This window comes from Schistocerca cancellata, chromosome 1, assembly GCF_023864275.1.
Source record: "Schistocerca cancellata isolate TAMUIC-IGC-003103 chromosome 1, iqSchCanc2.1, whole genome shotgun sequence".
Taxonomy (NCBI): Eukaryota; Metazoa; Arthropoda; class Insecta; order Orthoptera; family Acrididae; genus Schistocerca; species Schistocerca cancellata.
The window spans coordinates 354,779,319-354,805,462 of record NC_064626.1 but is presented as its reverse complement, the minus strand read 5'-3'; the positions used below and the strand labels follow the sequence as shown (position 1 = coordinate 354,805,462).

The 26,144-nt window shown below is 43.7% G+C and overlaps 1 protein-coding gene and 1 pseudogene across 1 annotated transcript in view; one reads left to right on the top strand and one right to left on the bottom strand.

The window, feature by feature from the left end:
• LOC126174086 (uncharacterized) overlaps positions 1-26,144 on the bottom strand; it is a 258,315-nt gene that overhangs the window by 194,793 nt on the left and 37,378 nt on the right. The window lies entirely within an intron of this gene.
• LOC126102209 (5S ribosomal RNA) lies at positions 12,644-12,761 on the top strand (annotated as a pseudogene).

Below are 26,144 nucleotides of genomic sequence, written 5' to 3'. Positions count from 1 at the left end.
GCAGCTTCAACACGATACCACAGTTCATCAAGAGTAGTGCCTGGCGTATTGTGACGAGCCAGTTGCTCGGCCACTATTGACCAGACGTTTTCAGTTGGTGAGAGATCTGTAGAATGTGCTGGCCAGGGTGGCAGTCGAACTATTTCTGTATCCAGAAAGGCCCGTACAGGACCTGCAACATGCGGTCGTGCATTATCCTGCTGAAATGTACGGTTTCGCAGGGATCGAATGAAGGGTAGAGCCACGGGTCGTAACACATCTGAAATGTAACGTCCACTGTTCAAAGTGCCGTCAATGCGAACAAGAGGTGACCGAGACGTGTAGCCAATGGCACCCCATACCATCACTCCGGGTGATACGCCAGTATGGCGATGACGAATATACGCTTCCAATGTGCGTTCACCGCGATGTCGCCAAACACGGATGTGACCATCATGATGCTGTAAACAGAACCTGGATTCATCCGAAAAAATGATGTTTTGCCATTCGTGCACCCAGGTTCGTCGTTGAGTACACCATCGCAGGCGCTCCTGTCTGTGATGCAGCGTCAAGAGTAACCGCAGCCATGGTCTCCGAGCTGATAGTCCATGCTGCTGCAAACGTCGTCGAACTGTTCGTGCAGATGGTTGTTGTCTTGCAAACGTCCCCATGTGTTGACTCAGGGATCGAGACGTGGCTGCACGATCCCTTACAGCCATGCGGCTAAGATGCCCGTCATCTCGACTGCTAGTGATACGAGGCCGTTGGGATCTAGCACGGCGTTCCGTATTACCCTCCTGATCCCACCGATTCCATATTCTGCTAACAGTCATTGGATTTTGACCAACGCGAGCAGCAATGTCGCGATACGATAAATTGCAATCGCGATAGTCTACAATCCGACCTTTATCAAAGTCGGAAACGTGATGGTACGCATATCTCCACCTTACACGAGGCATCACAACAACGTTTCACCAGGCAACGCCGTTCAACTGCTGTTTGTGTATGAGAAATCGGTTGAAAACTTTCCTCATGTCAGCACGTTGTAGGTGTCGCCACCGGCGCCAACCTTGTGTGAATGCTCTGAAGAGCTAATCATTTGTATATCACAGCATCTTCTTCCTGTCGGTTAAATTTCGCGTCTGTAGCATGTCATCTTCGTGGTGTAGCAATTTTAATGGCCAATAGTGTAGATGCAGAGTCCCTCCTAGTGTAATCAGTGCAGTTGTGCTAAAGCACTGTGCCAGGGTGGTATAGTGGTTAGCGCATCTGCTTAGTGAGCAGGAAAGGGGGTTCAGATACCGGCCTTTCATTCGCCACTTCAGTCTGCATACTTGAAAAGGTCTCTGGAACCATATAGTGTCATATGACTGTTCTACAAGCTGAGACAAAAACTTCTTTAAAGGTTTATAGTCTCTTCAGACCTGCAGTCAGACAGACAATTTTTAAACCGTTGCCATTCAGTAAGCACAAACAGATTTTTTAAAGAAAATATTTTGCTTATAAAGATCACTGATAATACTGTAAGCCACCATCAGAAGCTACAGTACAACATCTGCAACATGTTGCCGAGTAATGGTTTACCCTCAATAGTTCGTCAGAACTTAATGGCCCATCGTCATACCGCGTCTTGCTGTTTATTTATTTACTTATTTTATTTTCTTGTGGTTTTGTGGATGTAGAATTTGCCGAACAATGTTGGGATACTGCAGCGTCGTCTATGATGAATCCCGTTTCTGTAACGGGCATCACGAACGCAAGCTAGTGAGTGTCCTTCGACTTACAGGTGGGTGGTTCAATTTCGCAGATAGAAGAAACTTTCTTTACGGGGATCTAACCGCAAGTCAAGAAGCGATGCCGTCGTACAGTTTTTGGTCAGCATATTGTAGAACATTGTCTGCGATGTCTCATGCAGTGATAATGTGTGGCACCTTTGATGGTGCTACGTTCGTCGGTCGGTAATATTATGCAATACAGATTTTGTTCTGTTTGAGACAACTCTGCTTCTGACGGGGGTAACATCATTTCACAAGACTTACTGCAAACGTGACGTCATTTTGATGTTCCGATCAATAACGTCGACCGCAGGAACTGCTTTCGACTCTCGTTAGCGTCCGATGCGGGCCTGTCACAAGACTTCATGCACCGAATCGAAGACTTATAAAAACACGTCGTTCTTGGAATGATTTATTAGAATTATTGGTTCAAATGGTTCAAATGGCTCTGAGCACTATGGGGCTTAACATCTATGGTCATCAGTCCCCTAGAACTTAGAACTACTTAAACCTAACTTACCTAAGGACATCACACAACACCCAGTCATCACGAGGCAGAGAAATATTAGAATTATTGTTATAATTAAACGATACATAATGATTTATCGACGGTTAATGCCTGTGAGCTCTCTCAGGAATGAGGTGCTATCGTTAATAAATTTACAAATTAAGCTAGAAACACGCTTGAGCTATAACTTGCAGAATGCCGTTTCAAGTTAACGAAGCACTGAAAATTTATGAAGCATTTCATCATTATCATTAAATATCAGTAAATAACACATCAACGATATATGCCTTCAAGAGCTACTACGATAACGAAGATAGGAAACTAAAACCACATGACTAAGTGGATAAGGTCATGATTTCTTGAACCGAAGGATGTAGGTTCGCATCTCTCCACATGCGATTTTTGCCATCTTAGCGTTGTTGACACAATCTGTTACATTTGTTTTGAACGCAATACAAGTATGTTCTGCCACATTCGATGTTATTTACATTTCCGTCTGATTAGATAACGAAAGATGAAATAAATATTTCGTAGTGCCTGTTTAGGCAGGAATTTAAGAGGAGAGCTTTAATTGCTGCAACTGAAACCTAGCAGCAATAAAATTCATAATTTTTTCTTTCACAAATACTTGGCTCTTTATTTCGGAAAATGTGGCGACTTTTGTGTGTGTGGTTAGGCAGGAACCTAAGAGGCCAGCTTAAATTGCTGCGAATGAAACGAAGAGCAGTAACATTAGTAACATTCATATTTTTCCTATTCAAAAAGTCAATACCAATTCCTGCGATTGTCGATATTGTGCGTGACGTCAAAATGACGTCACGTTTGCAGAAAGTCTTGCAAAATGAGGGCTATCCTTCTGAAAGCACCAGGTTTTATTCTCCCTCATTCCCAAATCATTCACAAAGCACCATATTCCTAGAGAACGCCCGGATATCGGTCACACGCTCGATTTCTAACCAATAACAATGCACGATACTTTACAGAGGCTCCTTCAGTCAATACGATTTATTACCTATAGTTGTCGATGATTCTGTACCAGAAGGTATTGTTTGCTGTATGAAGACAATAATTGTTGCAAATTTTCCTTTGCATTCAAGAGTGTGCGTCAGTATCTACCAACCCTTCATCGCAGCGCTTTATGCATACCATGGCATGCATTTTTGCGATTTTAGAGTTTTCCGGCTTACGATAATTTTGAATTCTTCTGTGGTATATTCAGCCGGGTGGCGTCATTCAGATGGTGCGATATTTCGGCGAGCTGAGCTGCTACCGTCCTCGGTAAGTCGTGTTGACGGTAGAAAGGACCGCCAGAGAATGACGACTAGACAGCTTGCCAAAAGATAGCACCACCTGGACGACTTCAGCCAACTGAATACCCGAGAAGAGGTAAGAAGCACTACATCGCCACCAATGAAGGAGGAACCGACGGTACGGCGTTAAGAAGCTTCAACAACGTCTATTATAGTGGCTGTGCCTCAGGAATACTGTAATATTTACGTGAGATGGCCAGGTATGTTGGAAGATGCGTGTTTTTTTGAGTATCCCCTTTTCCACTCTTCGTCGAAGAGTAATGAGCTACCACAGTTCATAGTCTCCAATAGTGATTTGTAGCTTTTATCACGAGGGAGATAGCAGTGGCTCTAAGTGAAGTGTTGGCTTCTGGGTTTAGATCTTACGAAATTCAAAATTGGAGACTACTTGGTAAACAAGATGTGTCGTAGAGCTACAAAACTAGATAAAACTTTATCACAAGATGTTTTATTTACAACAAGGAAGAGAGATCAGTGTAAAGCCTCGTAGGCGTTGAGTTCATTACAGACAGACCACAAGTTGAGGTTGGGGGAGGAAATCGGCATCGTCCACTTGAATGGAGCTATCCAAGTCATCCTGGATGTCGTACGACAGTGTTCATAATATATAGGTAAAAAAGTCCTAAACTGATGATACAAATTATTAAAAAGAAAGTGTTGCTGCATACCATAGGGTCACAAGGTAATTGTGAATATTCTTAGCGTTCGCTTTGCGTGCTATTTTCTCTTAATATGTCGACTGCCGTTGGGTTTTGCGTCAAGTTGTTTTTTGATGCTGTGCAAATCTGTGATAGTGCCTAGGCTGTAAATATACATACTATTGTACTTCATAGCTTACTGTATGACATTTTACAAGCTTTGTTTCAACGGAGCTCTTGATTGTATACTGTGTAGCTCTGATCTTTTTAATGTGTTCTCTTGTACATCTGTGGTGTTGAATAGTTTTATGACTAACAAATATACACACATGTTTTAGTCTATTGTGCTAGATGTATACAGAGATTTGATTTAACGCCACTATTTTCATTTTTTACCGTAAGCGGTGTTAGGATTACTCGTCACTTTCTGTAAGCTTGCTTTATACAGCCCTATATACTACATATATACTCTTTTATTATGCAGAGGCCTAAAGATGTCATAAAGAAATGTTGAAACTGGTAACCTCCACAATAAAATAAAATAATATCTTAAAGACACGGCTGTTGGTGAATTTTATTGACATTGACAAATGTGTCATTGTCTGACGCCTGTAAGGATGATAAAGAAAAGAGTGTTCCCATCTTCTGGTCTTGTACAGCAACTCGAGTCTAGATACAGGTTTCTGAAACGGTCAGTGAGATGGTGATAAATTCCATACAGGCTCACAGTATTCCACAATCACCCCGTTTACATGGGGCTCCTAAAACCAGAAAACCGAAGTAGAAATGTTAGACTGAATCTATTCACCTCGTCTAATTGAAGAGAAATAGCGATTGTGCTGACTAAATCAAAATCTGTAACAGCTGTTTTCCAGACACAATATTTAACTGGGCTAGCGAATCCGCTTCAGACCTTAACATGTATAGACGATAGCGAAAAACAGTTTCCGAAATTCGGTTTTCGTCTTTCGGAAGATATGTCGCATGTAAACGTAATGAATGATTCTCGGTTTATACTATCGAAAGATTTTAAAAAAATAAACTTAGTTTAGATGCAGTTGACAGCTGAAATCTGTGCATTGTTCTACTACGTTTCGCGAACAGATATTTGTTCAGAACAGGATCTTCCACTTCGAAAGCCAAACTGTTCTTTTCATAATCGGCAGTATGCTGTTTTTTGTATCCATTTTAGGAGAACGAAGCTAAAGACTACAGCCGGGAAAAGCGTGGACGTCTCCAATTTGACATTCGGTTAGGTTTTCTTTCTACAACGCCAAGTCGAGCATGTCACTACTTAACATTGTAAAGTAGGCTTTAACAATGCTTGGAACGACAAGACGTAGAAATTGTATTCCCAATGAATATGTTTAATATCCTTCAGCTGAATGATTACATTCAACAATTGTTTTTACTTTGTATTTTTTATCGCTGATTCTATGGCTGCATAGACAGCCTGCATGAAATTAAGGACCTGGCTTCACCACAGATATTCCTCATAGAGATTTGAAACACAGAAGGGTTGCTTTCTGCATAAAATTGTGACGAGAAATGAAATCAGGGCAGTTTACAACGCATCTGAGAATAAGCTGAAATGAATACATGCCTTCCAGCTTAACAAAGTAAAACTTATGAGATTACGCTATCCGAAAAGATCTCTGTAATCCAATTTCCACTGATGGCGGAAGCTCTACGCCCCTGGCAAAATTCCCTCGACTACATGCAACTCTTCAGGAACATCTGTGCTCGTTAAGGACGGTGAGTCAGGATAAACCACAGGCAAGGCACCACCACAATGTATTTTCTGACAGCTGCAGAGAGAGAGAGAGAGAGAGAGAGAGAGAGAGAGAACTACTTCCGCGGTGCCAACAGGCCATGTGTGTTGTTCTCTAACAGGAAATCGCGTGCACAGTATGACACAAACGTAAATTGCAGGAAATGTCACAGCGGTTTCTTAACAGCGTCTGATACGAATACTATGTCGTATTATCGTACACTATGGTCCACGGTGTAAGCATAGCTGAGAAAAGAGGAAAATGAAGTGGAGAAACGTGAGCAGTTACTGTAAATGGTCGACGAACTTTCCCCAAAAACCAGAACTACTCTCGCTTGCTTTACTTTAATCTTTCGTTCCGGATATCAACGTTCTTCAACCCAAAATTTGGCTACTCCAAAACTTCCTTACTCCCCTGCCATTATTCATCGAGGGTACATTTACTTTGACAGTAGGGACGGGCTGGGAGACATTCATACATTGATATTCGCCACCATCATATCTGTCGTCATATTCACCTGTAAACCTCTTTTGATTAGGTTTGCATTCAATTGTGCTATGCCCGCCGTAATGTGTTTCAGGCTCGTCCAAATCTTCCATATCAAGCTCTCGCCGCTGGGTATCTCCCGTGCTGAAGGGTAGTCGTTTGGTGGTCAGTTAAGTTCTTTGTACAAGAATCTCTTGCCGGATCAAAGTCTTCTATGTCCACAGGGAGCTCCAAATCAGGCGTGGCATTCATCGAAGATATATTTAAGCTTCTCGCTGTGTTCGTGACCGGAAACTGAGATTCTAAATCCAGCCGCTTTATATAGTTCATAGAGCGATGTGGGTTACCTGCAACCAGTTATTAATCGGTCAACCGAAGAACTACCGCCCAATAGCACTCTTGTGCCATCTGTACAAACTGTACGAACGAATAATCCTAAACCGCATAGCAAACATCGCAGACTAAAAGCGCATTCCCCAACAGGCCCGGGAAATCATGCACCAGTCAAAAAGATCACTGACGTACAGATATCACTGTGAAAAAACCTGCCAAAAAGTTGCTGCCAGGAACACTATTTTAAGGAAACTGACGAATAGTAAATGGGGAGCTAGTCCGACTGTATTACGAACAACTGCTCAAGCACTTTGCTTCTCCACGGCAGAATATGCATGCCCTGTATGGTCCCGATCCACACATGCCAAAAAAGTCACTACAGTCCTTAATGAAACATGCAGGCTAACAACAGCATGAAACCCACTCCACTTGGGAAAATATACAAAGCAGCTGGATTCTCATCTCCTGAATCCCGAAGAATTGCGCACGAACACACAGAAAAATTTAAACAGATTTTCGACGAGCGCCACCCGCTGCATAGTTCTTCATGTGGACGTAGGAGACTTAAATGCCGCAAGAGATTTCTCACTAGTGAATTGAACGAGCCTCCGAAGGACTACCCTGCCTCACGAGAAATACCCAGCGGCAGTACATCAAGCTGGAAGATTTAGAGAACACTGAACCGCATCAGAACAGGCGTAGCACCAGTTAAAGCAAACCTAGTCAAATGGGGCTTCAAGGGCGAAGGAGACAACAAATGCGACTGTGGTGAAGTTCAGGATATGGAACACCTTCTACAGTGTTCCATCTGCTCCACAGGGTGTACCAAATGGTTCAAATGGCTCTGAGCACTATGGGACTTAACATCTGTGGTCATCAGTCCCCTAGAACTTAGAACTACTTAAACCTAACTAACCTAAGGACATCACAAACATCCATGCCCGAGGCAGGATTCGAACCTGCGACCATAGCAGTCGCGCGGGTCCGGACTGCCCGCCTAGAACCGCTAGACCCAAGGTGTACCCTCGACGAACTATGGCTTGAGAAGAGAGAAACATTGGACTTGGCCCGACATTGGGCTGAAAGGCTTTGAAACAAATCTCCGAACACGAAAAAATAAAGTAAAGTATTAATCGGCGTGTTTCACTGATTCTAAAGTTGACATCCTTGGCATGTACAAATGTGGACTACACCAAGCAACCATATTATGCAGTGGAGAAGCACATTGCCTGGGCTATGGTTGTCAGTATCTTCGATCTAGCTCCTTATTTGCTGTTGGGTATTTTTCTCAGTATGGTATTTCTTAAAGCGACTTTATGACAGGTCTCCTCGCTGTGATGTTTGCACATCAACGACCGATCCAGTTCAACACCCAAGTATGTCAGTTTATCTAGAGAATTGTACTGTATGTTACTTATGTAGGGTTCTCGGGAATTCCCGTTACAAACTTCTATGACTTGTAGAGGGCAGTGAGTACATTACATTTTGAATAGGTACCCAGGTACGGAAACGTTATTCAACGACGTTACAGACTGACAAAGTTATAGGGGCCGCCGCCTGCAAATGTATGTCATGTTACTAACTTTCTGGAATGATAAAGAAGGATAAATCTATCAATTTGGAGTAGAGATCTCTGTACCGGAAACGAGTGAGCCGAAAGTTATAAACGGAAACCTTTCTGATACGTCTGACAGTACTGGTACTGTTGTTCCAAAGATTGTAGGTTAGGCAACTTTCAGAGGTGGTAGTATGGACCAAAACAAGAAAAAAAAGTCTGGTAAACATGGACTTTAAAACGCATACTTTAAGAGTTATGAACACTTGTTCGATAGAGGAGATGTGTTTCACAATAGCGAAGATGAACAGGTATGCATCTTAGAACCCAAGTTTTCCGGACATTTTTTCTTGTTTTGGTCCATACTACCATTTCTGAAAGTTGCGTATCCTACAATCTTAGCTACAAAAGTACCTGTACATCTTTTCCACTGTCAGAGAAATCAGAACGGTTTTCGTCTACAAATTTCGACTCGCTCATTTCCGGTACAAGGGCCCTTAGCTCAGACTTATGGACTTATCCTTCTCCATCATCTTAGAAAGTTTGTAACATCATCACTAAAACACCCGGTATATACATACATTTACAGACGCCGGAGCCTATAACTTTGTCGTATTGTTGCATCGTTGGATGACGTTTCCGGACTTGGGTTCCAGTTCGAAATATAATGTACTCACTCCCATCTGTAAGTCGTAAAGGTTCGTAACGGGAATTTCCAAACACCCTGTATAAGGAAAAGGTGCTCTCTGCTTCGAATAAGCATCTGATTCAAAGGTAACGAAAATAAACCCATAATATCTCAAACGGTTTGCTGATTCGTTGTGAATCCGTCGAGGAAGCAGCGAATGAGGTGATGCACTGACTAAGCACTTGAGGAGGGAGTGTCCTCGACTGGCCCTCCACATTTAGCACACTTATCGTCTACTATAAATCTATAAACGCTGATTGTGTGACGTTGCTTCGAAAAAAGACAAGGCTGATTTCCTTCCCCATTCATGTTGTTTCCAAGCTTAGGTTTCGTCGACGAACGGACGCTAACACCAATCTTCGGCGTTTCAGTTTAGTACAGAGTGTACAACGGCGACACTTGAGGTACGCCGGCGATGATACGGCGGAGTATCAATATAAAGATGGCCGCCCCACTTGCGACTTGCACTAGGGAAGAACAGCGTTCTGTTATTCGGTTTTTGCGTAGTGAAGGTATGAAACCTATTGAAATTCATTGGCGAATGAATGGGGAAGGAAATCAGCCTTGTCTTTTTTCGAAGCAACGTCACACAATCAGCGTTTATAGATTTATAGTAGACGATAAGTGTGCTAAATGTGGAGGGCCAGTCGAGGACACTCCCTCCTCAAGTGCTTAGTCAGTGCATCACCTCATTCGCTGCTTCCTCGACGGATTCACAACGAATCAGCATGTGCGTCACAGCAGCAAGTCTAGGAATGGAGTAGGAAGTTCGCAAATTGTGTGACTTCAGTGGAAGATGCGCCAGGTCGGGCACAACGAGTTGTGACTCCACAGAACATTGCAGCAGGTGAAACCATAGTGAGAGAAAACCGCCGAGTGACACTGAATGACACTGTAGCATGTTTACAGACTAGTCTTGGGTCAGAACACCATGTTGTGCATGATGTGTTCCAGTTTCAAAAAGTGTCTGCAAGATGGGTGCCATGGCAGATGACTCCTGAAACGAGAGAACGATGTGTTGATGCTTGTGAAGAACTTCTTCGGAGCTTTGACTTCCGGAAACGAAGAGAGCGAGCAAGGAATGGCGCCATTCCACATCACCAAAACCAAAGAAGTTTCGAACAGAACCATCAGCAGTGAAGGTTATACTGACTCTCTTTTGGGACGAAAAAGTCGTCATTTTGGAGCATTACATGCCTAGAGGGACCACTTTCACCAGTGCATCGTACACAGATCTCCTAAAAATTCATCTGCGGCCTGCAATCAGATCAAAGCGACGTGGATTACTGTCAGCAGGTGTCCTTTTGCAACATGACAATGCAAGGCCCCACACTGCCCGTACAACAGTTGCAACAATCACAAACCTGCATTTTGAGTGTCTTCCTCATCCACCATACTCACCAGATCTTGCCCCAAGTGATTTCCATATGTTTAGACCACTCAAAGACGCAATGGGAGTATAGAAGTTCCGTTCTGATGAAGAAAAATGGTCCAAATGGCTCTGAGCACTGTGGGACTTAACATCTATGGTCATCAGTCCCCTAGAACTTAGAACTACTTAAACCTAACTAACCTAAGGACAGCACACAACACCCAGCCATCACGAGGCAGAGAAAATCCCTGACCCCGCCGTCTGATGAAGAGATGCATGAGTGGTAACGCGGACTACCAAAAGAATTTTTTTTTTCTAAATAATTTATGCTCTTTGTAAGCGCTGGAGGACTTGCATTGAGTGTAAGGGAGATCATGTTAAAAAGTGATACAGCTTTGTACCACTTCTGCACAATAAATAATATTTTAAAAAATATTTAAGGTTTTCATTTGACTTACCCTCGTATTTAAGTGACACACGGTGGAAATACATAACACTCTTTGCCGTGTGGCGCCCTATTTGAGAGCTAGCATTATCTCATTGCTGCGTGAGCTGAGGGCAGCTCGGAGCTCTTATATGTATGGCTGTGTCTCGTATCTTCCGGAAGGCACAGCGGGATAAGAACTTCAGAAACTTGATTGGGAGACGTGAGCCTCAAATACGGAATGATTACCAGAGTCAGGTTCAATCCCGCGTCCGGCCATCCTGATTTAGGTTTTCCGTGATTTCCATAAATCACTCCAGGCAAATGCCGGGATGGTTCCTCTGAAAGGGCACGGCCGACTTCCTTCCCCATCCTTCCCTAATCCGATGAGACCGATGACCTCGCTGTCTGGTCTCCTTCCCCAAAACAATCCCCAATTATAAGAGTCAAGGTAAACAGATGTCAGCATAGATCAGTTCCTCTGCGTTGTTCACAGTCTAGTCGGCGTAAATAGAACCCAGCCAGTTGCAGTGGGCTGGGCGACGCAGCCTTGCGAGCCTGCCTCAGCTGCATGTTTCGAGCCGCCGTTCACCTCGATGACGCCGTTTGTGGAGACGACCAGCAACCTAGAGTAGCAAAAACGTGATTCACCAGACAATAACGGGACCACAATCCAACAGCGAAAAACACCCCCAAACCATGATACCACGTGCTCACTGTTGGCACTATACGTGATATGGCAGGTAACGTTCTCGAGGCATTCACTACACCCAAGCCCTTCCATCCGATTGCTACAGGGTACAGCGTAATTCGTCACTTCAAATCACACTGGCCAGTGGCACCGCTCTGTCACCATCTCAAACGTCGTTCACCACTGACTACAATAACGTGCGGCTTGTGAGAGGCTGCTCGACCGTCGTAACCTCTTCTTTTTAACACCCTACGCATAGGTACTGCGCTAGCTGCGCTGCTGGCGGCACCTTGGAACCGAAGAGTTCAAAATGGTTCAAATGGCTCTGAGCACTATGGGACTTAACATTTGAGGTCATCAGTCCCCTAGAACTTAGAACTACTTAAACCTAGCTAACCTAAGGACATCACACACATCCATGCCCGAGGCAGGATTCGAACCTGCGACCGTAGCCGTCGCGCGGTTCCGGACTGAAGCGCCTAGAACCGCTCGGCCACCGCGGCCGGCAACTGAAGAGTGATTCCTTCCGCTCCTTTCACGCGGTATTTTACAACCACGCTCCGTAATGCTCAACGGTCTCCGTCCGTCAGTACATGAGGTCTGCCTGAACTGGGGTTGGCTGCGGTTGTTCCTTCGCTTTTCCACGCCACAATCACATAATCAGCAGTCGACTTGTGCAGTTTTAGAAGGGTTGAAATCTTCCTCACACAACTGGTATTCAAAAGACATCCGATGACTAGCGACGTTCGAATTCATTCAGCTCTCTTAATTGGCCCATTCTGCTGCTAGCGCTTCTCTGCTAACCGCCAGTCTCCTTTTGTACTGGCGGGACTGCCTCTCTTGAAATCTAGTGGTCAATTCCGTACTACGCAGTGGTGTCCAGATAATTTTTGCCGGCCGGGGTGACCGAGAGGTTCTAGGCGCTACAGTCTGGAACCACGCGACCGCTACGGTCGCAGGTTCGAATCCTGCCTCGGGCAGGATGTGATGTCCTTAGGTTAGTTAGGTTTAAGTAGTTCTAAGTTCTAGGGGACTGATGACCTTAGAAATTAAGTCCCATAGTGCTCAGAGCCATTTGAGCCATAATTTTGATAGTTTATAACTATATAGTTGCTAACGGTCTTGCCGCAGTGGTAGCACCGGTTCTCGTCCGATCACCGAAGTTAAGCGCTGTCGGGCTGGGCCAGGACTTGGATGGGTGACCATCAGGTCTGCCGAGTGCTGTTGGCAAGCGGGGTGCACTTAGCCCTCGTGTGGCAAACTGAGGAGATACTTGATCGAGAAGTAGCGGCTCCGGTCTCGAAAACTGACATACGGCCGGGAGAGCGGTGTGCTGACCACATGCTCCTCCATATTCGAAACCAGTGACGCCTATGAGCTGAGGATGACACGGCGGCCGGTCGGTACCTTTGCGCGTTCATGGTCTGTTCGGGAGGAGTTAAGTTTTAGTTTTTTATAACTACATAGTTATACATTATAACTAGCGATACTGTAAAACTATAGCAAGGTTCGCAAATGACATTGCCATTCTGGTTTGTTGATGCAATGAACAGCCTAAATGGCACTGAATGTGGTCTGATGAAAGATAAAATAACTATAAAAGCGATGAAAAGAGAATGAGAGAACTGGACCCGCTAAAAACTACAACCAGGGAAGACAGAAGAAAAAGTGTTCGAGTTCTGTAGACTGGGAAGCGTTTTCAAAGTAGATAGCTACAGCAATGATACATCAAATGCAGACTGCGGCAGGTGATGAAAGCTATCTACAAATAAAGAGCTGTACTAAAGAGCTGTGCTGGTATCAAGTACTGACATGATACTTCCGGAGCCCAACATTACACGGAAATTAATGTAAAAGTTGAAATTTTAGGGAAAAGGAAATCGTAAATTTCTGAAATTTTTTAAAATTAAAGTAGAAGTAAAATGTGAAACGAAGAGATATTAGGGAGAATACGTGAAAAAAAAAAATCTGTGAGAACTGTTAGAGGACGAAGCGACAGTCTACACAAACATCTACGGAGGAATCAAAACACTCTTGTTAATCGATCTATCTATTAGTGAAAACCACCACTGCAATTAGCCTTCACATACACATAAAAACCGTGGCAGGAGACTTAAATTTATAATACCTTATGCTAAATAAAAGTGATACATTTAACTAAACGAAGTTACAGCGTATCGAAGTTTTATTCTTTAAGAATATACACTCCTGGAAATTGAAATAAGAACACCGTGAATTCATTGTCCCAGGAAGGGGAAACTTTATTGACACATTCCTGGGGTCAGATACATCACATGATCACACTGACAGAACCACAGGCACATAGACACAGGCAACAGAGCATGCACAATGTCGGCACTAGTACAGTGTATATCCACCTTTCGCAGCAACGCAGGCTGCTATTCTCCCATGGAGACGATCGTAGAGATGCTGGATGTAGTCCTGTGGAACGGCTTGCCATGCCATTTCCACCTGGCGCCTCAGTTGGACCAGCGTTCGTGCTGGACGTGCAGACCGAGTGAGACGACGCTTCATCCAGTCCCAAACATGCTCAATGGGGGACAGATCCGGAGATCTTGCTGGCCAGGGTAGTTGACTTACACCTTCTAGAGCACGTTGGGTGGCACGGGATACATGCGGACGTGCATTGTCCTGTTGGAACAGCAAGTTCCCTTGCCGGTCTAGGAATGGTAGAACGATGGGTTCGATGACGGTTTGGATGTACCGTGCACTATTCAGTGTCCCCTCGACGATCACCAGTGGTGTACGGCCAGTGTAGGAGATCGCTCCCCACACCATGATGCCGGGTGTTGGCCCTGTGTGCCTCGGTCGTATGCAGTCCTGATTGTGGCGCTCACCTGCACGGCGCCAAACACGCATACGACCATCATTGGCACCAAGGCAGAAGCGACTCTCATCGCTGAAGACGACACGTCTCCATTCGTCCCTCCATTCACGCCTGTCGCGACACCACTGGAGGCGGGCTGCACGATGTTGGGGCGTGAGCGGAAGACGGCGGTGTGCGGGACCGTAGCCCAGCTTCATGGAGACGGTTGCGAATGGTCCTCGCCGATACCCCAGGAGCAACAGTATCCCTAATTTGCTGGGAAGTGGCGGTGCGGTCCCCTACGGCACTGCGTAGGATCCTACGGTCTTGGCGTGCATCCGTGCGTCGCTGCGGTCCGGTCCCAGGTCGACGGGCACGTGCACCTTCCGCCGACCACTGGCGACAACATCGATGTACTGTGGAGACCTCACGCCTCACGTGTTAAGCAATTCGGCGGTACGTCCACCCGGCCTCCCGCATGCCCACTATACGCCCTCGCTCAAAGTCCGTCAACTGCACATACGGTTCACGTCCACGCTGTCGCGGCATGCTACCAGTGTTAAGGACTGCGATGGAGCTCCGTATGCCACGGCAAACTGGCTGACACTGACGGCGGCGGTGCACAAATGCTGCGCAGCTAGCGCCATTCGACGGCCAACACCGCGGTTCCTGGTGTGTCCGCTGTGCCGTGCGTGTGATCATTGCTTGTACAGCCCTCTCGCAGTGTCCGGAGCAAGTATGGTGGGTCTGACAGACCGGTGTCAATGTGTTCTTTTTTCCATTTCCAGGAGTGTATTGGAGAGAGTTTAACATGTTTATGTCGTTGGAACCATGTCCTGGAGCTGTTTGAAAGCGACCCCTGTTACCCACATGGTAACATTAAATGGAAGTTTCGCTGTAGCCCTCTTAACGGAAAACTTAACAAAACTTTCCGCTGAAAAGATCCTGTTTGTGCAAATATATTGCACAAATTTCTGGATCAACACTTTAAATGTCTCACATCTGATCTGCCTGTTTAACGGTACTTTCAGCGCGAAATCTTAAGACTTGTTTCGAGATGTCTGCCCACTTGCCTGTCACATATAGTTTCATGTGCTTGCTTTTAACTGAGCGTATTAAAGACAACAAGAACCTGTGCACAGCATTTTGCTAAGGTACAGAGTTTGCAAAGCAGCCTTCACTCTCCAGATTTCACACGCACCGAAAAAATATCCCTTTTTGTGTACATAAGGAAAGCGTTTCGCGTAACGTCACGCAGCAGATGGCAAGTAGTGTGTGCATCTTGGCGTAGCAGAGCCAGTTCCAGAGTCCACCCAAGTTTGAAATTTGCAGCAGCTAGTGAAAGACGAGGTCTGTTGGTGGCAGGCAGAGTTTTCTTTCAGCTTCTCTTATTTCCCTTAAATATAGAAAAGCTTTGTGACACGGAAGATTGCAACGTAGACTGCAGCAGTGTGTAACTGAGTGAATCAAGGTACTCCAAGGTGTTGACACACGAGAAAAATAAGCCGAGGCACAGAAATCCATGTGAAGTGTAAGATGACAAAATGATAAACTATTGGTAACAAATTTCACCCTAATTTGCCCAAAGCCTCCGTGGGCGTGTCACGCGATGGAATGATCGCATCCCCTTAGGCCGGTATTACACTATTTCTTTGTCACAGTTGATATGTCAAATATTTGTGTCAAAGAAATTTGATGGTGTAATAGGGAACTTTGTCAAATCTCACTTGTTGTCAAACAAATATGATCAAATCTAGGACCTCGCTGTAGATTTGATCACTTGCCTTCTGTTCACTGCAATGTGAAATGTTACCACTTGGAGCGCTACCGTCGCTTCAGCGTTCTGTCAAAAGTAGTGTGTGTGTAAATATGGCTGCGAAGTTTAATTCGTGCGAGTTGTCAATTACAAAATTAATAGAAATGTATGAAGCTGATGAAGTGGTTTACAACGTGAGGCACCTTGAGTACAAAAATAGATTAAGAAGACTGGAGAGGTACAAAAAAATTGCGGAGGTTATTAGCCGTGAGATACGGCCCGGGTGCACGGCTGACGACTTAATTCATAAGCGCCTTATCACCTTTCATACATTTCTATTAATTTTGTAGCTGTGGGACACAAAATGTAATTATTACTTTGATCTACAATAAAAATAGTTCTTAGTGCACATAAAATGTATTGAACATTTATTTACTTTCAGATATTGGTCCTTTTGCTTTATAAATTGCTTCACACGTTTCAGGTATTATTTTAGTTAATGTGCACTGTGGTATTCGAGTGCTGAACTGTAAGCTAGAGTGACAGTACGACTACAATTTTTGCTCTCCTACGCAGGTTGGTACCACAAGGAACCACTAGGGACAGATTAAAAACTATTCCACGAAAATTGACTGTTTATGCTTTTTCAGCATTACTTCGCGCCCTTCCGTGGCGTAATCATGGAGAGGTGGAGGAGGTGGGGAGCGACATTGACACGCATTTGAACAAAATGTCAAAATATCTCTCTGAGACTTCCCAGTTGACAGAATCCTCCGTGCCACCCGTGCACCTTTCTTAGGCATTTTTAAAAATATCCCTGTACGGAGACAGCTATTCACTGATTCCTCGATACCGGTGTGGCAGGCAGCCATTTCGATACACCTTAGCACAGTGGCGCTAGGTCGCTGAACTAGCGCCTGCTGGCCGCATGCGAAATCTGCTTCGGATCACGTTCAAATTTCGTCGAATGGTTTTAAAAGGTTCCTAGCTGTTCCAGGGTCACACTACACACGAAGCAGATGTGCCGTGGCCGGCTCGTTCGCCAGACTTGACACCTCTGGATTTTTTCTTGTGGGGATTCGTAAAAGACATTGTGTGTAAAGATGATCCAACTACACCGATGATATGCGAGAGAAATGTCGGAGCATATGTTTCGATAAGTGCTGATGTGATAAGGAATGCACTCAATCTATGTTAATAGGATTGCAGCACTGCATTGACACCAATGGTCATCACTTCGAACACCTTCTGTAAATGGACGTTCAGCCACCTTTGTGACCCTCGTTGACCTTCAAACACCTTATTGTTACACATCATTGGATTTGTCTCCATAGCCGCTATCAGAAAATAAGTACCAAACTATAGCATCCCATTTAAAAAAAACAAAGGTGACCTTCATATCTCTGAAGCGACCCCACCTAGCAATAAAAACCAGCGTCATATTATGGCCCCCGTTGTTCCATGCAACATTTGTCCCACAAACTTTTCAGCTACTATCATACTTTTGGAGTTATTCTAGATGGCAATAGTTAGTGACCCACCTTGTATACTGTGTACCGGCACGTTTCCGTCAAATTACGCGTGTGTCAAGTATTAAATCTTTATGTGTTATAACTGGTGTGTATTTGAAAACACAGAACCGCTTATATAGGATCCACTACATAATTAACTTTATATTTCTGCTGTAATGAATATAAAATGTTCTTATGTTATAGTCCTTGATATGACTACATTTATTTGTTTGTCTTTTGTATTAGATGTCACTGATGATGGGCTGTATGCCCGGACACCGGTTTGGTTCGAATGGCTCTGAGCACAATGGGACTTAACATCTGTGGTCATCAGTCCCCTAGAACTTAGAACTACTTAAACCTAACTAACCTAAGGACATCACACACATCCATGCCCGAGGCAGGGTTCGAACCTGCGACTGTAGCGGACACCGCTTTGGCGACTAACTATTTTACAAGCAAATCATGGCGTACACCAAGATACCTTTCAACAAATACTTACAGGCAAGCGTACGAGATTTTTCACTTTGTTATTCTGATCCAAGTACAAGTCGACCACAATATTTCTTTGCGTTGCGCTGGTAGTGTGGAACCTTTGGTCGGCTCATGTGTTTACCTGTGCGCCTGAAGTCTATTAGAATGTGCTCTGCTGTTCAACGACCGGACAACATGCTCGTTAAGCTTTTCGAATTTCCACAGTATATACGACAATCGAAAAAAAACCAGATGCAATTTTTATTTAGTGTAAGGTCACCGTGCGTTTCCGATAATGGCCACTGGGAGTGAAGTGCAATAATATCGAGGATGACTAGTATAGTTAAACGAACAAGTGTCACAGAAATGCTCAATAAACTGCAGTGGTAGACACTGGGTACAAGAAAGAGGTTGCACATTGCGGAGATCTTCGCACATATTATTCCGAGAGCCCACATTCTAAAATAAGAATTCAAGAAGCGTCTCATGTGATGTCCAAGCCGCTAAAGTGAGAAAAATTTGTGCTCATGCAGTGGGATGCTGACAGTCTGACGGACAGGTTAAGCAGCAGTTTGCGGCTGTTTGCCGAAGACGCTGTAGTGTACGGGAAGGTGTCATCGAGTGACTGTAGGAGGATACAAGGTGACAGACAGAGTTTCCAGTTGGTGCGATGAATGGCAGCTTGCTCTAAATGTAGAAAAGTTTAACTTAATGCAGATGAGTAGGAACAACAAACGTGTAATGTTCGTATACAGCATTAGTGATGTGCTGCTTGAGATATTCACATCGATTAAATATCTAGGCGTAACGTTACAAAGCGATATGAAATGGAATGAGCATGTAATGACGGTATAGGGAAGGCAGATGGCCGACTCCGGTTTATCGGGAGAATTTTAGGATAGTGTGGATCATCTCTAAAGGAGACCGCGTCTACAACGTTAGTGCGACCCTATCTTGAGTACTGCTCGAGTGTTTGGTGTCCCCACCAGATCGGATTAAAGGAAAACATCGAAGCAATTCAGAGATGGGCTGCTGCTACATTTGTTACCAGTAGGTTCGATCAACACGCGAGTATTAAAAGATGCTTCATGAATTCAAATGGCAATAACTGGAGGGAAGACGTGATTTTTTCGGCGAAACACTATTGAGGAAATTTAGAGAGCCGGCATATGAAGCTAACTGCAGAACGATTCTCCTGTCCCCAAGGTACATTTCACTTAATGACCACGAATATAAGAGAAATTAGCGCTCGTGCGAATGCATACAGATAGCCTTTTTTCCCTCTCTCTATTGCGAGCGGAACAGAAATGAGAATGACTAAAAAACTTTCAAATGGCTCTAAGCACTATGGGACTTAACATCTGAGGCCATCAGTCCCCTAGACTTAGAACTACTTAAACCTAACTAACCTAAGGACGTCACACACATCCATGCCCAAGGCAGGATTCGAACCTGCGACCGTAGCAGCCGCGTGGTTCCGGACTGAAGCACCTAGAACCGCTCGACCACAGCGGCCGGAAGAAAATGACTAGTAGGTCACAAGATGCCCTACGTCTTGCGCTATACTGTGGATTGCGAAGTTTAGGTGTAGATGTAGATACCCCTACAAACCAGAAACGTGCTGTATTTATGGAAAATGCGTACTCAGTGGTTTCAATAGGCAGTGATTCAGAGATAAAAATCAGAGCATTATAGCGGTCATGTCACGTCCGAGTTCGCAATTCCGTTAGGTAGGGAGTTCAGTCTCTTTACATCGTAATGTCAAATAATCTTCTGGCCGCTATTTTGTAAGATAGAATCTCCGACCACTTTGAGGCAGGCCAGACACAGACTACAGTTTCAGTGGCGTTGATTAAGCCACAGTCAGTCAGTTTAAGATTTTGGTGACAGTTACGAAACACAGGAAATGTATGTTACAGGGCAATATAAATTTGATATTGAGTAACCAGTCCGTAGCAAGACCGATATCTGTCCTTTTTATATCTGTCTCAGAATTTACTGTGCCCTGACCAACTTCGATCAGAGACTCAGAAACCGATCGAAATCACCATTAGAAACAATGCTATTGCTTATTGGCTAAGAAAAGGGAATACACAAGATAACTAGGAGGAGGAGATTAGTGTTTAACGTCCCGTCGACAACGAGGTCATTAGAGACGGAGCGCAAGCTCGGGTGAGGGAAGGATGTGGAAGGAAATCGGCCGTGCCCTTTCAAAGGAACCATCCCGGCATTTGCCTGAAGCGATTTTAGGGAAATCACGGAAAACCTAAATCAGGATGGCCGGAGACGGGCTTGAACCGTCGTCCTCCAGAATGCGAGTCCAGTGTGCTAACCACTGCGCCACCTCGCTCGGTAGATAACTAGTGTTAGGACCACCAAAGAATACCAGTTAAAAAATTACAGCCTCAATACCTGACAGAGTTAATGAGACCCCACTCATAAATACAGGAAATATATTTGCTGTTGCGAATAAGAACCTTCATCGGCTGTATATTGGAATGACGAATGGCAGTTTGTGCCGGACCGGGACTCGAAGCCCTATTTCCCGCTTTACGCGAGCGATCGCCTTAGCCGTTTCGGCTATCCGTGCACGAATAGCGGCCAGCCTAAACTTCCATACGTCGTCGTTCATGTGCCGCAATCGGCACCAGTATGTTACGTATATTCCCGTCCAGGAAGGACAATAAATTGAGAGTCGAGGTCCCGGCAATGTCGAATAAATACGAAATACCAGTGCCTGTGTTACTAAGAAGGATCATGCAACATTTGTTAGGACATTCCATACATGCCTTCTTTTTGACAAAGGCACTGCTGTTTCGCACACTGAAAAAGACCCGCGAACAGTCAGGACCTGGTGCGTCTTTTGACAGAACACTGCTTATCCAACGCATCTTGAACGACTCACGCCCAGACAGGGAGGAGTCTGAGCGAGGAGACAAAGGAACTTTACACGTTGTCTTCCATCTCGAATTATTTAACACATTTAGTCAAAACATTCTGTTTGCAGCGGCTGCAAGAGTCCCCGGAAAGTGGTGTAAACTAAATGCAGGGTGTATACGTGGACAAGGAAAAAAATTCCCGGATTTTTCCCGGATTTCCCGGTTAAAAATACACTTCCTTCCGGGTGACAGTATATTTTCCCTTATCAATCCTTTGAATGGTTATAGTTTTATACACGGGCTTACAATTTCCCGGCACTTTTAGAAAACGAAACTCAGGGAAAAAGGCACGTTTTGGAAATATCTTTGATGTGCAGCAACATGTACGCTGCGTATTTTCATATTATGGAAGCATACATTGGAATTCCACCAAACACCGCATGTTACTTTCCGAATCATTGAAATTGAGATTTCGATGCGCTTTTGTAAGCCGTTCGTAGCTTATGTCACGTGACATGATGTAGTCAGCCAACAGCAACATCACTGTTAAGTAGCACGAACACACAAACGGGGAAAGTTAATAGTTTAAATTAATATACATAGTGTTGTTACAAGAAAAGCAAAGCTTTCACATATAATATTGGTCTCAAGCTGCAAGAGAAACTAAGCTTTCACATATACTGTTGATCTTTTTTGCGCGTGTTACACTTTAAGATATATCACACAAATGTGCCAGTAAAATTGTTAATAATGACAAATGTCTGCTCTTCCGGGTTCGAAATTCTTCTAAATGGCTCGTCACCAAAGAGTTGATTTTTAATTCAGAGTCAAACGCTCTGTGATTAATAAATTCATGGTACATTCTTGCACGGAACTCAACTTACGTAAAAGTATATTTACTTTGAAAGTAACCCTTTTCAAACCACTATTTGCAATGTTTTCCCGCGACCTGTTAGAAATAGGTTCGTTTCAGCAGTTACCAGAGAGCGCAGATAAAAGGCGACACGCGCGCTTGCGCAGCTACCGTGACGTAGGAAGCCCGTATGTAAGTACGTGTAGAACATTGAAAGATCATACATTATGTCATAAAAGAAACAAGACATCAGAGGCTACCGCAAGAGCATCAGAATTCAATGAATCGTATTAAAATGTGCACATTTAATGTGCATACTTAAATGGCACATTCGTATGTCCAGATACCCAATAAAGTAGACCTCAACCTGATATTAAGCTTTTCATTGTCGTTTTCGGGATTTAAATTTTCTTGGAGCACCAGTACTGCATTATATCATGTTTGATTCTTTATTATGGCATAATGTCATACGTGCTAGAAGATGAAAACATGCACTTAAAATGCAGTGAACAGTTGAAACTAACCAGTACTGTGGAATTAAACATTTCGTTTCAAATACATTGACTGCCTCTGCGGAAAAGGTTAACAAAAGTCAAATTTCCTTAGCAAACAGACAAAAATAACTTCATTGTTCCGCAAGGCGATTAATGCTTGACTGTCAGAAAGGTGGAAATAAAATAAAATCTGAAACTAACTTCCGTAATTATGTGAATGTGTTTTAATTCACTTGATAGCTCCTGCCCACAGATATCCGTTTTGTTTTTATTTGACGTGAGAGTAAACGAAGGAGAAACAGCAAAATCACTAAATGTAAACACGGGTCGCATGGAGACTACCCTCTATAACTCACACTGCTCTGCGCATCAGCCCCGGATCTATGACATTTGCGAACCGGGTCAATACTAAAAAAAACGAATTTTCAAAATACGTTTATCTTGTAGCGCACATCTTTCTGAAAAGTCTGAAACGTAAAACATATGTATTCGAGGAAATGTAAGACATATTATTTGGTCTTAAGTATGCAAAAGTGCGGTGCCACGCCTCTTCATAAAGCATTTTTCTACCCCACGTCCAAACTATATTCAGGATAGTGGATACTGATATGTCCTGTGGTGCCTATCCTGCTCCCAGTCGGCCGGTTTGACAGCCTGCCCCACTTTAAAAAAATTTCGTTATTAATAGCGGATGGGATTATCTGTAATCGAGAGAACAAGGACTCTTCAGAAAATCTGAACTCTTAATTGCATATTAGTTAATAACTTGCTGTTTTGTGTGACATAAAATTAAATATAGGATATATAAAACCAATACTGACAAGAGATAAGCAAGAAATTACACGAAACTTCCTGGCAGATTAAAACTGTGTGCCCGACACAGTTTTAATCTGCCAGGAAGTTTCATATCAGCGCACACTCCGCTGCAGAGTGAAAATCTCATTCTAGAAGAAATTACACATTTGTTCAAACCTTAACTCCTAGAATTTTTCCTCCCTAATCTTGCTACAGCTTTACATGGCGTGCTATCCATTCTGCGAAAGAATCTATTACCTCATCAAAGTTCGTCAAACGGTTTGCTACATGAAAAATCGAAATGTCGTTACCTAATACTGAAAAATCTGTTAACACAAATAATACCCAAGACTGATGTGGTTTCTCGAGCTGATTATGCCTATTTTGGCCCTGTCTGCTAGATAAGACAAAATAGGCCTTTCTAATATGGCAGCAATTTTGTAACACACCAAATACGCGAGACTGTTTTGGCACAAATGGCCATTTTTATAAAACGACAGAATATAATCCAATAAGTACCAATATCAAATGCCTATTAGGCCTTCTACAAGCAAAAAGCTTTATGTTAGGAAATAGTTTCACATTTCATTCATACGCACCAGCTTCTCAAGCATGAGATCGAAAAGTAGTATTACGAAATTTTTATATAAATTTGGAATCGTCTTATTCTTCCATAATTTGTGTGATATCTCCATTTCTTCCCCTTCCTCGTTCTAACAAACAATCTTGTCATCACCAATTCTGTAGCTATTTCTGCCACTGTCAAAATTTGTTCACCGATTAACTTCACCAACCCTGCCAGAACCACAGGTTTAGTTATCCCGTGATTATTTCCCGGTTAGGCGTTATTACGTGTTCGAACAACACGTTTCCCGCGTTACAGAATAGAACTTACGCGGCTGCTAGCCGGGGACTGTACTACTGGTCCTTACTAGTGTAGCGATCTGGCCAAAAATTTTCTGTCAATATTTCATTTTCTTGGATACAACGACAAGATAATACGTAATCTTTTTCACCTCTTATTCCTGTCAGTCGTTTACTTCCATTCTGGTAGTCTGAATCTATGGATTTCGCTAGTAATTATAACAATGCTGATCTTTCGCAAACCCAATCAACCACATAATGAGACAGCGATTGGCATTCATCCGTTAGGCTTCACTCCCTTGGCTCGTATAGCACCGTCTCCTTTTGTCTGCGGAAAGTTTATTTCTAGATGCGACGAGGATTCTCCTGACAGAGACATCACGTACACTATGCTTGCATTCAAAAGTCAACTTATGATTCATTCAGAAATCAACTTAAAATGTGTTCAAAAATGTTCAAAAGTCAACAGGGAAGCGTTTTGAAATCATATGAATACTCGATAGGCAAACGTGCGTTGGATGCTTGGCGCTTTGTGAAACACAAGTTTCTTTCCTCAAGAATATGAATTTGGCGCCCCCTTTTCCTGGTAGCATCTAGCTGCTTGCTGCGACTGCTTGCACAGCCAACAGCTACATTCCTGTTGCCAGAAGCGAGAGAATCTACTACTCAAACGTGACTCAACTGCGCATGCGCGCATAAGCCCGAGCGAAACTGCTAAAACAAATCGAATGTAAACAGTTGCGACTTCACGCTCATTGGAGGCAATTTGTTGTTATGAAGCACTGCATAGTCTTCCTAAAGCCTTTGACACATTTTCAATTGGCAGACGCTTGCATGAGCAAAGTGTGTCGTTGTTGTATATGGCGCATTTCCTTTGCAATTTAAGTTATTTTCGTTTTTGTCACTCGTTTATGTTTTATTGTTGAAGTATTATTCTGCAGTAGCGGGATACAGTAATATCCTTTGTTAAAGTATAGGTTCTTACCAGTCAAAATTACAAAAATTTAACTGAAAACTAAAACAATGAAAAAATCCCGGAATTCTAAAAATATCCCGGGTTTTTCCCGGTTTTCTCCCGGATGAAAAAATTCCCGGGTTTTTCCCGGATCTCCCGGTTGTCCCGGGTCGTATACACCATGTAAATGACATAACCAATGAACCCTCCAACATACTGGCAGTCACATATAAAAAAAAGGTATCGGCGTGGTGGTTATAGGGCGCCACGGGTGCAAGATATACAGTAGGACAACACAGCGAGTGTGGCGGAGGAGGGAGCAACAGATCACGAAAGAGGAGTGTTCGACGACAACTTACGAGTTGTTGTTGTTGTTGTTCAAATGGTTCAAATGGCTCTGAGCACTATGGGACTTAACATCTATGGGCATCAGTCCCCTAGAACTTAGAACTACTTAAACCTAACTAACCTAAGGACAACACACAACACCCAGCCATCACGAGGTAGAGAAAATCCCTGACCCCGCCGGGAATCGAACCCGGGAACCCGGGCCTGGGAAGCGAGAACGCTACCGCACGACCACGAGATGCGGGCTGTTGTTGTTGTGGTCTTCAGTCCTGAGACTGGTTTGATGCAGCTCTCCATGCTACTCTATCCTGTGCAAGCTTCGTCATCTCCCAGTACCTACTGCAGCCTACATCCTTCTGAATCTGCTTAGTGTATTCATCTCTTGGTCTCCCTCTACGATTTTTACCCTCCACGCTGCCCTCCAATACTAAATTGGTGATCCCTCGATGTCTCAGAACATGTACTACCAACCGATCCCTTCTTCTAGTCAAGTTGTGCCACAAACTCCTCTTCTCCCCAATTCTATTCAATACCTCCTCATTAGTTATGTGATCAACCCATCTAATCTTCAGCATTCTTCTGTAGTACTACATTTCGAAAGCTTCTATTCTATTCTTGTCTAAGCTATTTATCGTCCACGTTTCACTTCCATACATGGCTACACTCCATACAAATACTTTCAGAAACGACTTTCTGACATTTAAATCTATACTCGATGTTAACAAATTTCTCTTCTTCAGAAACGCTTTCCTTCCCATTGCCAGTCTACATTTTATATCTTCTCTACTTCGACCATCATCAGTTATTTTGCTCCCCAAATAGCAAAACTCCTTTACTACTTTAAGTGTCTCATTTCC